Source organism: Dendrobates tinctorius, unplaced genomic scaffold (assembly GCF_039654945.1).
Source record: "Dendrobates tinctorius isolate UK_male_01 unplaced genomic scaffold, ASM3965494v1 ptg000038l, whole genome shotgun sequence".
Classification (NCBI taxonomy): domain Eukaryota; kingdom Metazoa; phylum Chordata; class Amphibia; order Anura; family Dendrobatidae; genus Dendrobates; species Dendrobates tinctorius.
In genome coordinates this window covers 12851950-12867165 of record NW_027361706.1, presented here as the reverse complement: position 1 = coordinate 12867165, position 15216 = coordinate 12851950, and positions in this window count along the sequence as shown.

The window sequence follows — 15216 nt, the reverse complement described above, 5'->3', positions numbered from 1 at the left end:
CTGAGAAGAACAAAGACAGAATCCCCCACTAGATGCAGTACAAGTGAGGTGGACCTAGCCTGATTACATTAGAGTCCAGGAACACAGGTCGGGGGAGGGACATGCTGTTAATGCCTGTACCACCAAAAATCAGCTTATTCATTAGCTCCATATCGGGGATCCCTGTTTTAAAGGGTGAAGGCCAGTGCAAGATCTGATAAGCGGAGTGGCTTGCACTAAGCCTATTTGTAGTAGACTTTTTAGAACATTCAGGTCACCACTGACAGATCGTCCTTACAAAGACAAGGTGAAAGGTAACCAATCAAACTCACTGTGATAAGCATCTGACACGGAGAAGTGCTATCCGAAATATGGTGGTCCAAACAGGTGAAGAAACTGTACTTAGTTTGCTATCCATAATTTCTTTGTACTTTATTATTATTATCATCAGAATACTTTTACAATTAATTTTAATTTTTATAAAAATCAAATTGAACCACCAAATGTAAAGATTTGTATAATTAGTAAATTATTCATCGCTGGTAAATGAATTTGGAATTTTTGCTAATGGCTGAAAGAAATGTAAAATCAATGTCACATAGAATAATCATAATCATTCCCTCAACTTTCTTTTTTTTTTACCAGTGGAAATTAAAAATAAATATACCAGAGATCAAGAGAGATCAAGTGTCAGGATGAAAAATTACAACTTTAAAAGCTGGTCCCAGATCGGTGCCATTAAAGTACATTGATTAATTATAGCAGTGGATTGCGCTTTGACTCCAACATTTGTTTCCATTGGCAAAAGATGTAAATGGGGTAAGTTTCAAGTGTTTTAACCCCAATTGTTTTTTTGCGAGGTGGTTAAACATAGTTTTAGTAATAATCTGCTGACAGAGACATGTTCCTGATCTTGTTATTGTAAGAGACCGGAAGCTGAGAACAAATTAGTATGACTGGCCTTAAGTACATCATTATAACAAACTCTGAAAAAACAGATCATTGCAGAAAAATGTTAACTTCTGGTGATTTTTTTCTTTGCCGTACAGTGGTCAGGTGGGTCATTAAAAAAGAGATGTAGTATTGCACATGTCAAGAATATCCCCAATTCACCTTTGAATTCGGACAATTTTTAGTAGTTTGGAAGAGTATAAAAATAGTTGAGATGATTAGTTTTTTTGCCCAAATGGTTGTATAGAAGGAAAAAATGTTTAGAATCTGAGCTTCTGGTGAATGAAGGCAATTCAAAGTACCATACTTCTTCCTCTGGACTGATGGTATTTGTCCTGAGGAATAAGTATGTTACTTCAAAACATGTACACAAAATAAAAAACACAGAATCTTTTAATGTGAATCTTAAAGGGAACCTGTCACCCCCCCCAGGGCATTTTTAAGTAAAAGAGCCACCTTCAGCAGCACTAAGGTTGCATTCTGTGAAGGTGGCCCTTCTGTTTCTTTCCCCTAGTAACGCAGAAATATTGACTTTTATAAATAGGTCCTCATACCTGTAATGCGTCCCATAGGTATGGTGTGTCCCCCTGTATCAGCCGTCTGCCAGCCATCCATCATGCCTCTGTCCTGTGTCTGGGCGCCGCCTCCTCCTGTGTAGTATGCCTGTGCTGTGACAACTCTAGCTGCAGCTTCCCCCTCCTCTTTCTTTTTCATCCCTCAGCATGCAGCATCTGCTGAGCTGACCTGCCAGTGACCTGCTTGTGTGCTGAGAGAGGAAAAAGAAAGAGGAGGAGGATGGGGGAAGGTGCAGCTAGAGTTGTCACAGCACAGGCATACTACACAGGAGGAGGCGGCGCCCAGACACAGGACAGAGGCATGATGGTCGGCTGGCAGACGGCTGATACAGGGACACACACCATACCTATGGGACACATGACAGGTATGAGGTACTATGTATAAAAGTCAATATTTCTGCATTACTAGGGGTCAGAAACAGAAGAGTCACCTTCACAGAATGCAGCCTTAGTGCTGCTGAAGGTGGCTCTTTTACTTAAAAACGCCCTGGGGGGTGACAGGTTCCCTTTAAGTGCCTTAATTCACCAGCAGCGCTGATTCTCCAGTTTTTTTCCTTCTACACTATCCAACTTGGTCTCTGGACCCATGGACCTGCTGCTACTGGGATAACTTCTGTTTTTCTAATGTTGTGTGATCACAGCTTAATCAGGTTAGTATAACCTTAATTCATTGAATTGCTTTTAAACTGGATAAAACCCTATTAAGCTTCTAATTGCTTTCTTAGCGAATCTCATACCTAAAGGGTTGACTCTTGGCCCACATTACTAAAATGTCCCATTAATATCTTATCCCACAAGAAGTAACGCTTAGGACTTCAGCGTTTCTCCAAACAGTGGACAGTTTTAAGTGCAAATGATGGATGAGGTCCATGGTTGAGATGAAACAAACAGTATCTTATTAAAATATATGCAGTGAGGGTGATCATATGCGAGGGTCGATATGTATCCCCCAGAATATAGTATCTTGTGTTCACAGCAGGACGCCTTGTGAGTCACAAGGCAAAATAAAAGTAAGTGTGGACCTGGTTAAGCTATTTGGCCAAGGCAATGTTCAGGAAAACCCGTTAAGGGCTTTTATTTTTGGAGCTAAATACAGGATGGTAGTGGGGCAGTTTGCTCCCTCCCGACCGGGTCTTACAAGTGGCCCATGGCCACAGATTCCATTTAAAAACCCTGCAGCAAAGTGTTGGATGTGTCAGTCTTTTTTTCCAAATTGCATAGCAGACGGCTGCCTTTTTGAGGAATGCTTGTAGATTTGGCTGTTGCACTACAGTCACTACAGCCTCCGGCTTACTAGCTGAGCCTTGTTTGGTATTCTCCACTAGACTTAGGGGCCGGCTCCCTTACTGCGACCTGGTCTTTCCTTTCCAGGATACAGGCTCCATGGGTGGCTTATCACACTACCCATGCCCTAGGACCCCTGCTCTTCTCCTAGGAGCTTCTTTCCTTCTAAATCTTTCTCTCTGACCCTTACTCTCCCCACGTCAGTCCTGCTCGTCTGCTGTCCCATCACCAACTGACTGGATCTTTCCAGAATTATCTTTCTACCTCACACTAACTCCTCCCACTAACTGTCACCTCACTGTCACCTCACCTTTCCTGGCCAGTCTGGTGTGTGTTGGGTGTAAATATTAGGAGTCCTGGGTGGTGCTCTCTCCTTACCTGAGGATGTGATACCACACCTCTGGATGAGGTGCAGTACCTCTGTGGAGACTGGACCCTCAGGGACGCCACATATACACATACCCAACATGCTTACTTTATACTAATATCTGATCTTACAAGATGTAGTGTTTAGGAAACCAGCCTTTCTTCAAATAGTGGACAGTCTTAAGTAGTCCACTATAGTGGACAGCTCCAAAACCAAAAACAGCTTTGCTTCACTAGCGATGGATAACATAAACACTCCTTTTCTTCAGATAGAATGAAACAGCATAAATGTAGCAGCCTCAATAACCTCAGTATTCCCAGCAGCAGCTCACACTTATAATAAACGTGTTCAGCAAACAAACACGTCTCTGTTTGGTTCTAGCTCTTCTCGCTTTGCAGAGTAGACTAACCAGCAGCTCTGGTCTTTCCAGTTTCAACACAATCCACTCTGCTGAACTACCCAGCTGCTGTTAATGGCCTATAAACCCTGGACAGGATCATAGGATCAACTTTTTTCAGCCAAGTTATTTGTGTTACTCAAAAATCCCAAACTCCAGTAACACAAAAACTCTCTCCATAACCTAATATTACTGGTACAGTTTTATATTGCCCACACATTAAACTTACAGGAAATAACTTCTCTGCAAATCAAATTTAGTAGGACTGTGCGAACAGGCAAATTCAAAATTTTCCTGATCTGCTCATCTCTAGATCAGTTATTATTTTCATAATTTTAAGACCCAAAGTAATGCGCAACACCATTAGGACATAGCGTATTAATACACATTTGTGACATAAATATAAAAATAATGCAACCAAATGATCTACATTTCATGCAGTATTCAGCTTTATACTTTCTCCATTTTTAATACGAGGGTGTAAATGAGGCTAAAATGTTTGCTACTGTAATGAAAACATCTATAGATAGCTAAAAAACAGCATCTAGACAAATAATTATCAGGATAACCTTACAAGAGATTTAAAGATTAAAATGCCAACGATGAAGGTTCGTAACAAGATAATATTACTAATGGAATTCACATAATGCAAATTAATTAAATTGTGAAATCTTGAATTTCACTGTGTTCTAATCCTTTATACTGCCAAAATTGGTCTATAGCTTTCCAATTTTTTAGTTTTTTTTTAATACGAATCCCCAAATTCCTACAATGCATTTGAGATCTAAAAAAGCAACATTAGAAAAGCATGACAACCAATTAAAAAACAATTTACTCCAATGGCCTCATTAATCAAAAGGAAAATCATCCAGTCCAATGAAACCTGGATAGAGTATTATCTGAAATCACCATTAATTAGGACTCCCATGGAAAACGATTGGCCAACAAGTCACACTGAAGAATGTGATCAAATAGGAAACGGGGAATTAGCCCCAAAAGTTTGGCCATTGGAATACATTGGTAGCAGGAGGAGTTTAAAAGAAATGTTGAAGTTGCTGACTGATTGCAACTCCCAGGGGGGCATGAAAAGGGCTCTAGGGGTCACTTATTTACCAAATTAGCAATGTCTGTCATTTCAAACTAAAATAAAGCTAAAGCACAAGTGAACATTTGCAGCAGGGAAAAGGATTTTTTTTTTTGTTGCTTTGCCTAAATTGCTGGCAGGCCGTGGGCAATTAGAGGTTTGATCTTTTTCAGCTCTTAATTCAGACGTAATTCATCACCTCTAACCATATTCTTTGATTTGAAAATTGATTCTAATCATCTTATTTATAATTACAATTTGCCTTTTTCTTAAGGAAAACTTCAAATGTGAACTGCTCGTTTTTTTTTTTTGTATTGGCTATTTCTTTACCCTCCCAAAATTTCTATAAGTAATGTAAACATACAAGGGAAAGGATCTAATCTACTTGTGGTTGGAATGTATTTCAGCTATGCTTGTGTTTAAAGAACATTGACGGTGCGGATTTTATGCCAGAGACAGGCTTGACTTGAAAATACAAAGTAAACATAAGTTACGTGGTAAAAAATTTATTTGCGCTTATTATCGCAAACATTTTTAAAGTTGGTCTTCACTCTTCACTGACATTCTTCACAATTTCTCCTTAATGTATGCACATAAACCATATAATTTGTTGCCATTTCTTTCTTTCTTAGACTCAGGGAACACCGTCATATTTTCTCTCATCCTACGGAATTGGCCGATTATGCAAGTCACACTCTGATCAGAGTATGATCATCAAGTGGTCCAATTTTCTTGGATGTGGAGAATATGGGGAAAAAAAACGGTTCACCCTTCTCCATTCTGTCAGTCCTTGCAAGTCGCAACGCACTCAGACATCATCCGAGTGAAGCTAAATGTTCTCCAGGGACTCATTTACTTGCATGGTCGAGTATGATCCGAATATTGGATGGCCATTATGCATGCTGCAATTGTTCCATGGACAGATTCTGTCCGAGGAAAAAAAAATCGGACATGTGCACAGCCCCAAGGAACAACATTTGTCCAATTGTGATCTGATGTTTGGTTGGATCGCACTTGGACTGAGTTCCATAAGCTCAGTGCTCTTACAGTAAAAAACTGCATCTGTTATTATGATATAACCTTATTTCCTCTAGATGTAGAGGATGCCCCCTTGTCATCATTGTAGGCCTAGGTGTTAAAAGATCATTAGAAATATCCATGTACTGACCCCTCATATCTCTACATTGAAATAAGATTGACCTTAAGCCTTCACTATTTCGAACTGAAGTTTGATTACCTGTCTTCTGCAGCCCACCAATTCCCTTAATAACCTTGATCGCTCTTCTCTGCACCCAATCTAGTTCAGTGACATCCTTCTTATACCCTGGAGAACAAATCTGTACACTGTATTCTAAGTGTGGCTGCACCAGCAACTTGTATAGAAGTAATGATATGATCTTGCAGTAAGCTTCTATGCCTCTTTTAATGCCTCTCATTATTTATTAGCCTTGGCAGCTGCACTGATCACAAAAATTGACTTTGCCATCTTCCCATACACCGAAGTCTTTTTTAGTGATAGTTTTACCTAGAGTTTTACAATTTAGCCGTATTAAAGTCTTTAGGGAGAGGTTGGCACAACCATTGGATCAAAAGATAATCCTATATTTAGCAATCCATTAAAACAGGTAATGTCACAATCTATTTTTGGATTTGTGGCAGCTCTGGTTCCACTATAATTTAAATGTAGCTTTTTTCTTTTTAGGCCAACAGGGGTTAATGTCAGTTTTCCTTACTGGCAGCGTGCTGCAGCTGCTGAGTTGCTAGGTCAGCTGATGTGGGTGGTGACCACTCCCAACATCCTTTAAATAGTCACCTGATGCATCAGCTGATAGAGTTATTCTATGGAGACCAGCCTTGCAGTTACAGATCTCTGATGTCAGCACTGTATCAGCTACTTCTGGAGTTTGGGGATCTGTTTGCATGTCCTCTGTGGTGTGGAGCTTGGCAGCGGAGTCTGGAAGCTAAGTGTTGTGTTTTTACCTTATCTGCCTTGTGCTTGTCACCAACCCCTGTGTTGTACCATCCGCAGTAGTGAGGCTAGCACCCTTGCCGGCCAGTGCACTAGCCAGGGCAGTGCGAGGTGACAGCGAGGGATTTGGTTAGTGACGGCGGCAGGGGGAATAGTCACCTGATGAAGGCGGATTCACCGCTGAAAAGCTTTGTGAGGAGATAATAACCAAGTAAAGAAGTTTCTTTTCTATCTAAAACAAGTGTCTGTCTTGATCTGAGCACCCTAATCAGCCGTACTTTCCCTTCCTTGCATTTTACACCATCCTGGGTGAGTGGCTTGGTGCAGCATAGTCCCAGCAGAATATCAACCATCCTGCAAGACCTGAAAGACGGAGGACCTGCGGTGACATCAGCATCATGTCACGTTCCATGTGACTGGCTAAACTCCAAACCCAGAAGCTAGGACAGCGAATGGTGAACGATAAGCACCGCAGGCTCTGCAAACGTGGTTATGCCGGCAGCATAACCACAGCAAGTTAGTGTACTTTGTTCTTAACCTCCTCAATTTGACCACTGGTATCACACCAGGAGCGCCCCCTCCTCTCTCCTATTTTTGTTTCTACGGCGGTGGGGGGGGGAGGACCCACTTAGGGTGTTAGGGGGTGCAGAGACAGGCTCAGGTTGGAGCTCAGGAGGTGTCTCATCCCTCATTTCATATAGGTATGGCCTTCCTCTCCACTTTATCATCCCGCTGAGTGTGTGTTGTGCCGTCTGCTGACCGACCCCCTGTGGAATCATGACAGATAAATCCTTTGAAAAAAAACATAAATTAAACCTTGAAACATTTATAGTGTATTATACACCCTTAGTTAGAAGCACATCTAAAATTGAATTTGTCGTCTTTCCATATGCTCAAGTCTTTTTCAGAGACAATTTTACACAGTTTTACCATTTAGAACATATTAAAGTTTAGAGGGAGAAGTCAGCACAACTATCTGATACAATAAAAATCCTTTCTTTAGTAATCCATAAAAACAGGCACATCCGTGTAAAAAAAAATTGTAAAAAACCTTGAAGCATTTCTGGCATATCAAACAGTCAGAAGCATACCTGAAATTGAATTTGCTGTCTTCACATATTCCCATCATTTTCAGTGACCGTATTACCCTGACTTTTACCATTTAGAACATAATGACACATTATATTTCTTCATCCCAAGTGCATGACATTACATTTATCTACTTTAAACTTAAACTGCTATTTCTCTGTGCTACACAATTTTCATGACTGCCTTACAGAAATAGGGTGGCACAGCCCACTTTGCTTCTTTCTGGAGTCTCGGCCACTTGTAGCCACCATAAAGACATAGTCATGGTTGACATGGGAATAACACTTCCAACAATTTCTCCCAGAGTCACAAGTTCTAACTGGAACATTTATAATAAATTTGTCTTCTTACCATATGCCTTTCTAACCAACAGTTAAAATTGGCATACTTTGCTAAAGCAAAACATTTGAACTCGAATTTTGCAAAAGTATCAATAACGTGCACCAACACTAATTGTGCTGGATTTAATAATATATGTAATTTTTAAGTTGTTTGTAGAAGTGGCTAAGAGGAATGTTCTTGTGTAAAGGGGTGGGAAAAGATTGGTGCTGGTCAATAATAGAGATAAGTAAATCGATCATAATGATTGGAAATCATTACAAACTTTCTGACAAAACTTTGTACTTTGATTTTTGCTAATTATAGCAAAATAGCATCCAGTCTTCCACCATTTTGCTTAATGGGAAGGCCCAGAATAAGTAAAAAAAATCTTATACCCACCCCTCTCCTCAAATCAGCCTTTCTGTCTTCAGTTTTCTATCTTCTAGCCTTTTCTTTCAAGGTGTCCGATGCTGCCATTTTTCACTAGTCTCCATCTCTGTCCTATGACGCATGATTCAAGTCTTTGTAACATTCATGGTAGTAGAACCACTGTGCCATGGCCTGAGGAGAGCATGGAGAGGCGTGACTACGCAAACACCTGATTCTTCGCTAGAGTCCATAATGGTGGAGTTAGACTTGTCTCTCGATGGACGCCAGGTGCTACTTCACGGTAGACCTCGGACTCATGACAGCTGACCCCCAAAGGGGCTGGGAGATGGAACGGACAGTTCTCTTTAAGAAGGAGGGAGAGTGCGAGCGCGTGCCCATAGCCCAATGCACGGGGATTTGTGAGTCGTACATAGACACGGGGCAGCAGCAGGAGGAGCAGGAAGTGCGAGACAGTCGCCGTGGTGATGAGTGAGTCAGTGTCCCTGCTTGGGATGGGCGCTGTCTTTGATGTTAATCTGTGCACCACTCCTCAAATGACCACCTGCAGCACAATGACATGTGCCTCACTACATGTGAATGCATGGTGCCTAGTGAAGGTTGGCAGCAGAAAAGACCTGGAAAAATTATCCACATAGCTAGAGAGAGACAGAAGAGAGAAGACAGAAGAGATGATTGGAGAACCAGTGGTGGAGAAGTATGGAGAGTGTCGAAGAGAGGTAAGCAGAACATTATTTTTAAAACCTTTCTGTCCCTTTCCATTTGCCTTGAATATATTTTATGCTCTCAAATTTCCTATCTGATTTTATCTGAACTTTGGCAGATTCTCACTTACCTAGTCTCTACCTCTATGGTGTCTAGAATTTTAGATATTAGTTGATCTATATCACCACTCTTACTACCATGCACAATATCAAATATTCTTCCTTAACTGAGGCCTCAATTCAATTTACTGCCTTCAGAGGCTTATCCGGAGGTTTTTTTTTTTGTTTTTTGTTTTTTTTTACTATTGGCCGAAAAACTAACAGGCTGGTAGTTGCTATCTACCTGCCTGTTGTGCCCAATGCTGATCTCTGCCGACACAGAGATGTCCCAGACTGGTCTTTCCAGCGATTCAGCAGCTTGTGCTGACATCACATCGGTAGAGCATCGGCTGCTTTTCCACTCTGCTTTGCTGACGGGCACGATTGTCGACATCCGACTGATTGACAGATGGCTCCCTCCCGGCTGTTAATCAGCATGACATTGGCAGTCACGCCCAATCGACAGAGCAGAATGGAAAGAAGAAGAGCTGCTCTGTTGATATGAGCAGTTAAATCGCTGGCAGGAGTGGTTGGTGACTGTTCTGAGCTAGCAATTGGTAAAATAGGCAGAAAGTTAGTAACTACCTTCCGGTCAGTTTTTAGGCCAATAGTAAATAAAAACAGTCCTTTAAAAGTACAACTAACTACCCTAACCAAAGCAAAGTGACTTTTCGGCACCACCGTGTACCTGCAGTTTTTTGATCTGTGTTACAATATGACATTGCTGTGACATACAAATGTTAATGCAACTAAAATACAATTTTTAGAGATTAACAGAAATCAGATTAGTGGGAATATGTTCCAGGAGAGCGATACGTTTTATAGTACTAGGTGCTAAATTACTATTAACAAAGTGAGCTCAGCCCCTCAATAACGTATGCTCATTCGGTGCCAAGTGAAACATGCAATACAGTGTAGTACATTGTTAGACTAGGCCTGAGGCATCCTCCGCTCTACAGCGTGAAATCTGAACTCCAACATGATATGACAATTAGGGTTAGTGTTGAGTGTAACTAATTCCTGTATTACAGTGTTTATTAAAAACAGTCATTATTCTGTCTACATCCACATACAGGATCCAACTCCGGGCTGCTTTGGAAATATATGTCCACATGTTAGGTTTCTTCTCTGTAGTAACCGCACTTTTGCTCACTTCATAAGAGGTACCATTTAACCAGGGCGGGTATTGCTTTAGGGCTTTGCATAGCCCCTCTATGTCAGCATTCACAGATGACTAAATGCCGACTTCTCATCATTCTCAGGAAAAAAATATTTTCTTACAAAAAAATGTAACCATTAAGAAAAAAAAAAATATATATCCCAGAACATTTTAAGAGAATTCTTGGGAAAGGTACAAAGATTTTCTTATTTTGAGAAGGGATAAAATTTGCAAGGTCTTTAAGTGATTGAGTTTCTTGTGTCTTAATATTTTAAGTGAGATTAATTTGTTTCCTGCTCGACGACTGCAAGATTTGACTTTATGTAATATAATAAATTCACATTCATATGTCAGAAAAACTAAGTTAATGGTTTAGTCTGGCTAAACGTTCCACTATATTCCTGCTTTAATTTTGTAGTGATTTTTTAATATTAACAGGTAAGTATCATTTTCAGTTGATTTTTCTTCATAATAGGTTGTCAATAGGAATAACACTATTTTTGACCAATATATGAGGTTGTCATGGGGAATAACACTATTTTTGACCAATATATGACTTTTTTACCAATTGAAGGTTTTCTCTTTAAGTTTCAATTGTCTCTAAGCTAGTAGGTAGAAAGTATGAAGTCTCCCATAGTACACAGTACAAAGAGACATGAGGGAGTTCTGCTCTCCTGTATATTTATTATGTTGTGCTTTTAAATTTCACAGCATTTTACACACATCACCATCCCTGTTCCCATTGAGGCTCACAATCTAAATTCCCTTCTCATTATATCTTTGGAGTTTGGGAGGAAGAATTTACAGTACAAACTCCTTGCAGGTGTTGTCCTTATTGGGATTTGAACCACAAACTCCAGGGCAGCAAAGCTAGAGCACTAACCACTAAGCCACCATACTGCCCTGTTCAGAAGCAGCAGCAGTACTGAGCAGTGTAGCTGTATTTCCAGCAGCTATGCCATCTCTCTGTTTCTCTCTTTCTTTCCCCCTGCTCTCAACACTTCAATCGGCAGCTATAATATGATTTGCGTGAAAGACAGATTTGAGCAGATTTCCAGATTTAAAGGGTTGTCCAGGTTTGGAGTGAAAGCTGCTCAATCCTGACAGTGAGAACTTCACTCACTGTCAGGATTCTCTAGCATTGCCCGTGAGAGCGGACAGTCATGTGACCACATGTATGAGATTTGCATACTTGCAGTCACATGCTGACTAGACATGCTCACCTTTGCTCAATAGAAGTGCACAGAGAGAGGGTGAGCATGTCTAGTCGGAATGTATGCAAATGTATGCAAATCACATACTTGCGCTTATGTAACTGGATGTCCTCATCAGTAATATCAGAGAATCCTGACAGCGAACGCACCACACAAAGCCAGTTTTCAGTAGTCTGCAGTCACACAGAATGACTGCAGACTTTCATTCCAAGCCTGGACAAAAAAAAAATTCAGGAGGCAGAAGGAGGATAAAATGTAGCTCATAAGTGAAAACATAAGCATATTACTATTATATATATTAAGAAGTTTCTTGTATTTCCGTGTATTAATCATTTATTCAAAGTTTGTGGCAGCAACCATTTAAAAGTGTTAGGCTATGTGCACACGTTGCAAATTTGCTGCGGATCCTCAGCAGATTTTTCCGCTCAGAAACGCTGCAGATCCACACTGTGATTTACAGTACAATGTAAATCAATGGGAAAAAAAAAAGCTGTGCAGATGGTGCAGAAAAATCAGTGTGGAATTGCTGCGGATTTAAAAGAAGTGCATGTCACTTCTTTTGTGCGGTTTTGCTGCAGTTTTCCACCTGCTCCATTCTACAAATCCGCAGGTGGAAAACCGCAGTGGAAAACTGCACAAAAACCGCAGTAAAACCGCAAAAAAAAGGAAGAAATCCGCAGGAAAAATGCAGGTCATTTTACCTGCGGATTTCGTAAAATCCGCGCGGAAAAATCCACGGGAGGATCCGCACTGTGTGCACATAGCCTAAAGTCTGTATACTTTATTATTATAACAATTATTTCTAAATTAAAAAATATGTCTGACCATGCTATCCAGCTTTATGGAGTAATATAGGGGCAAAACCTTGCTATTCCTTCTACTCAAAGGGTACGCGTCACAATTTTCAGATTTATATTATTAGTATAATTAGAAAACCATTTCTCATATCTTTTACACTTCACAAATACTTGCTACTTTGTGTACCTAAGGCTAGTTTCACACTAGCGTTTTTTGCCAGCAGCGCATGCTGCCTCTAAGCCCCGCCCCCTGCCCGCCCCTCCGGTCATTTCCACCTAGTATCGCAAACAGCTGCATGCGATCTGCACACCTTAACTTTAGCATAGGGTGCGCTGACCGTGTGCTAGTAGAATTTTGCGTGCACTGCGCCCTTTTGATGGTGCGCCGAACGCACCATGTTGCATTTTGGCATGCTTGGAGCACCGTCAAAAGGGCGCAACGCACGCTAAATTCTACTAGCGCACGGTCAGCGCATGGTCTGCGCACCCTATGTTAAAGATAGGGTGTGCAAATCGCATGCAGCCGTGTGCAATACTAGGCGGAGATGACCGGAGGGGGCGGGCAGGGCTTAGCGGCAGCGTGCGCTGCTGGCAAAAAATGCTAGTGTGAAACTAGCCTTAATCACATAAAATCCCAATAAAGTACATTAAACTTTGTTGGTGTAACGTTAAAAAATGTGGAAAAATTCATGGGGTATGAATACACTTTCACTGTAGGTTCATGGATAGTATTTGATAAGGTGGGACATGGCCACGCTCCCACTTTTAAATTGGCCAAATTTTCTGGAAGGCTTAAAGGGGGTTGTCTGGGACTTTTACATTGTTAGGCTAGATTATCAATATCTGATCAGTAGACATGCGACATCCGGCAACCCTGTCGATCAACAGTTCCAGGTGCCGGCGGCGGTCGGAAGTGCTCAATTGCGGTGCCACATTACACATTTCTGTTAACTGCATGGTACTGTAGTTACAGCCAGCCAAGTATTACACGTCCACCCCCTATTTATCAGCGGGGGTGCCGGATGTCTCACCCCCACTGATCAATTATTGAAGACCTAAGGATAGGCCAACAATGTAAAAGTCCCAGGCTAGCCCTTTAAAAATTGGGATATAGGAAAGTACAAAAACTGGATTCTCTCTGAAAACAGCAAAAATATGAGTAAGATTGTCATCTTAACCGGAGTAGATATGACCACACTACGAAAGGACACATTTTTTCAGCACCAAAAAACAGCCTAAATTTGATGTTTGCTATGACCCCTTGCCTTCGATGTTCTCTATCCTAAGACAGATTATATATTACCTGTACATTTTTCTTGCGCGGGCCGTATTGTTGCATTGCTTCAAACAACAGGGAAGGTTGATGAAGACGCATTACGGTTTGGTATGTAACGTTCACTGATACAATGAGACAATGAAGTGTTAAAAGATGAATTTTTGCCTCGTGGAATGAAGTGTAGCAGAACAATGATGCAACTCCGGGGCAGCTGCACGCTGTGTGCAATACTGTCAGGTCTACAGAAAAAAAAAGGTGATTTCATGTAAACATCTTCAACAGAACTGAGAATTTTTTTTTGCTAATTGCTTTTTCCCAAAGACATTTTAACACCCATTTGAAGATCTGTAATAATTTGTCATGACTCTGTCAACAAGCACATTATCTTCAGCAAACTACGCTGAAAACTCGAAAACACTTTTTTGTTTCCCTTTTTAGTATAGTTTCAATCACGTTAAGCCCATTACTGCCCTTGTGAAAAATAGGGCGTCAAAACTTTTTTTGTTTTTTTTTTCTGGTGGATCAGTTCTATTGTGCAATGGGAAATTTTTAGTCTTGCATGTTTGTTGAAAATTTGCAATGAGCCAGCAAGAATCCAGATAAGTGATTAGGATGACACAATCCCAGATGGGCAGAGAAAAATCTTTACAGTATTTGAATTTATTGTGCGAAGACGTATATATATATCATATGTATTGACAAGTGCACCTGGGTCCTTTTATAATGAGGGATTAGAATGAGCATTATATCGGAGCGGAGATAGAACAGACTAAAAATTCTTCAAGGTATGCTTACGGTGTTAAAAAAAAAATACACAGATGGGATTTTTAGGCGTTTCTACGTTGTACACTTAAATAAAAACCTGTCCCATATCATGTACTATGTTGTCATCACTGGAGATAGACCATGGTAGTAAAAAGGATTATTATTTAGTACTTGTGCGTAAAAATTACAATTATTCCCCTTTTGGGACACATTTTAGTTTTTCGGACCAGCGGAGAATCTTTTTGTTTTTGTGCAAACTAATCTTAAGCAAAATGCTGGAAGACATACAGTCCTATGTTAGTGAAAAGTCTAAAAAGGGTTGTCCAACACCATGAAATTCTGGATCTCCAGGTGGTTTTGAGGAGCAACAGAATTCATGGCATCATCTGCTTGTACCAGCTCCTGCAACATTTTGGAACTACTGAGATATCCTTCCAACTAAAGTACACAAAATGTAATTTGAGGTATGCAAGTGGTGAACCTCAAGACCATTACAAACCAAATAAATTCAAATTATCTGGAAGTTCTCCAGCAGAAATACAGTATATGTCAAGCTCATCTGTGGACAATCAGTTTGGAACTGAAGGAGATATACAGGCAGAAAACAAAAAGTAAAAATTGTGTATTTCCAGCTTGACACATGACCTCTTGTTGATTATAGGACCAAAACCAAATGAAAGGATCATATTGTCATGGGTTTACCATGACAGAGAGAATTCAGAAGACCTCAGCTTGAGATTTCTCCTACTCCTGCACTGATTGAAACTACTTCACCTTCATATTAAACTATATAAATTTC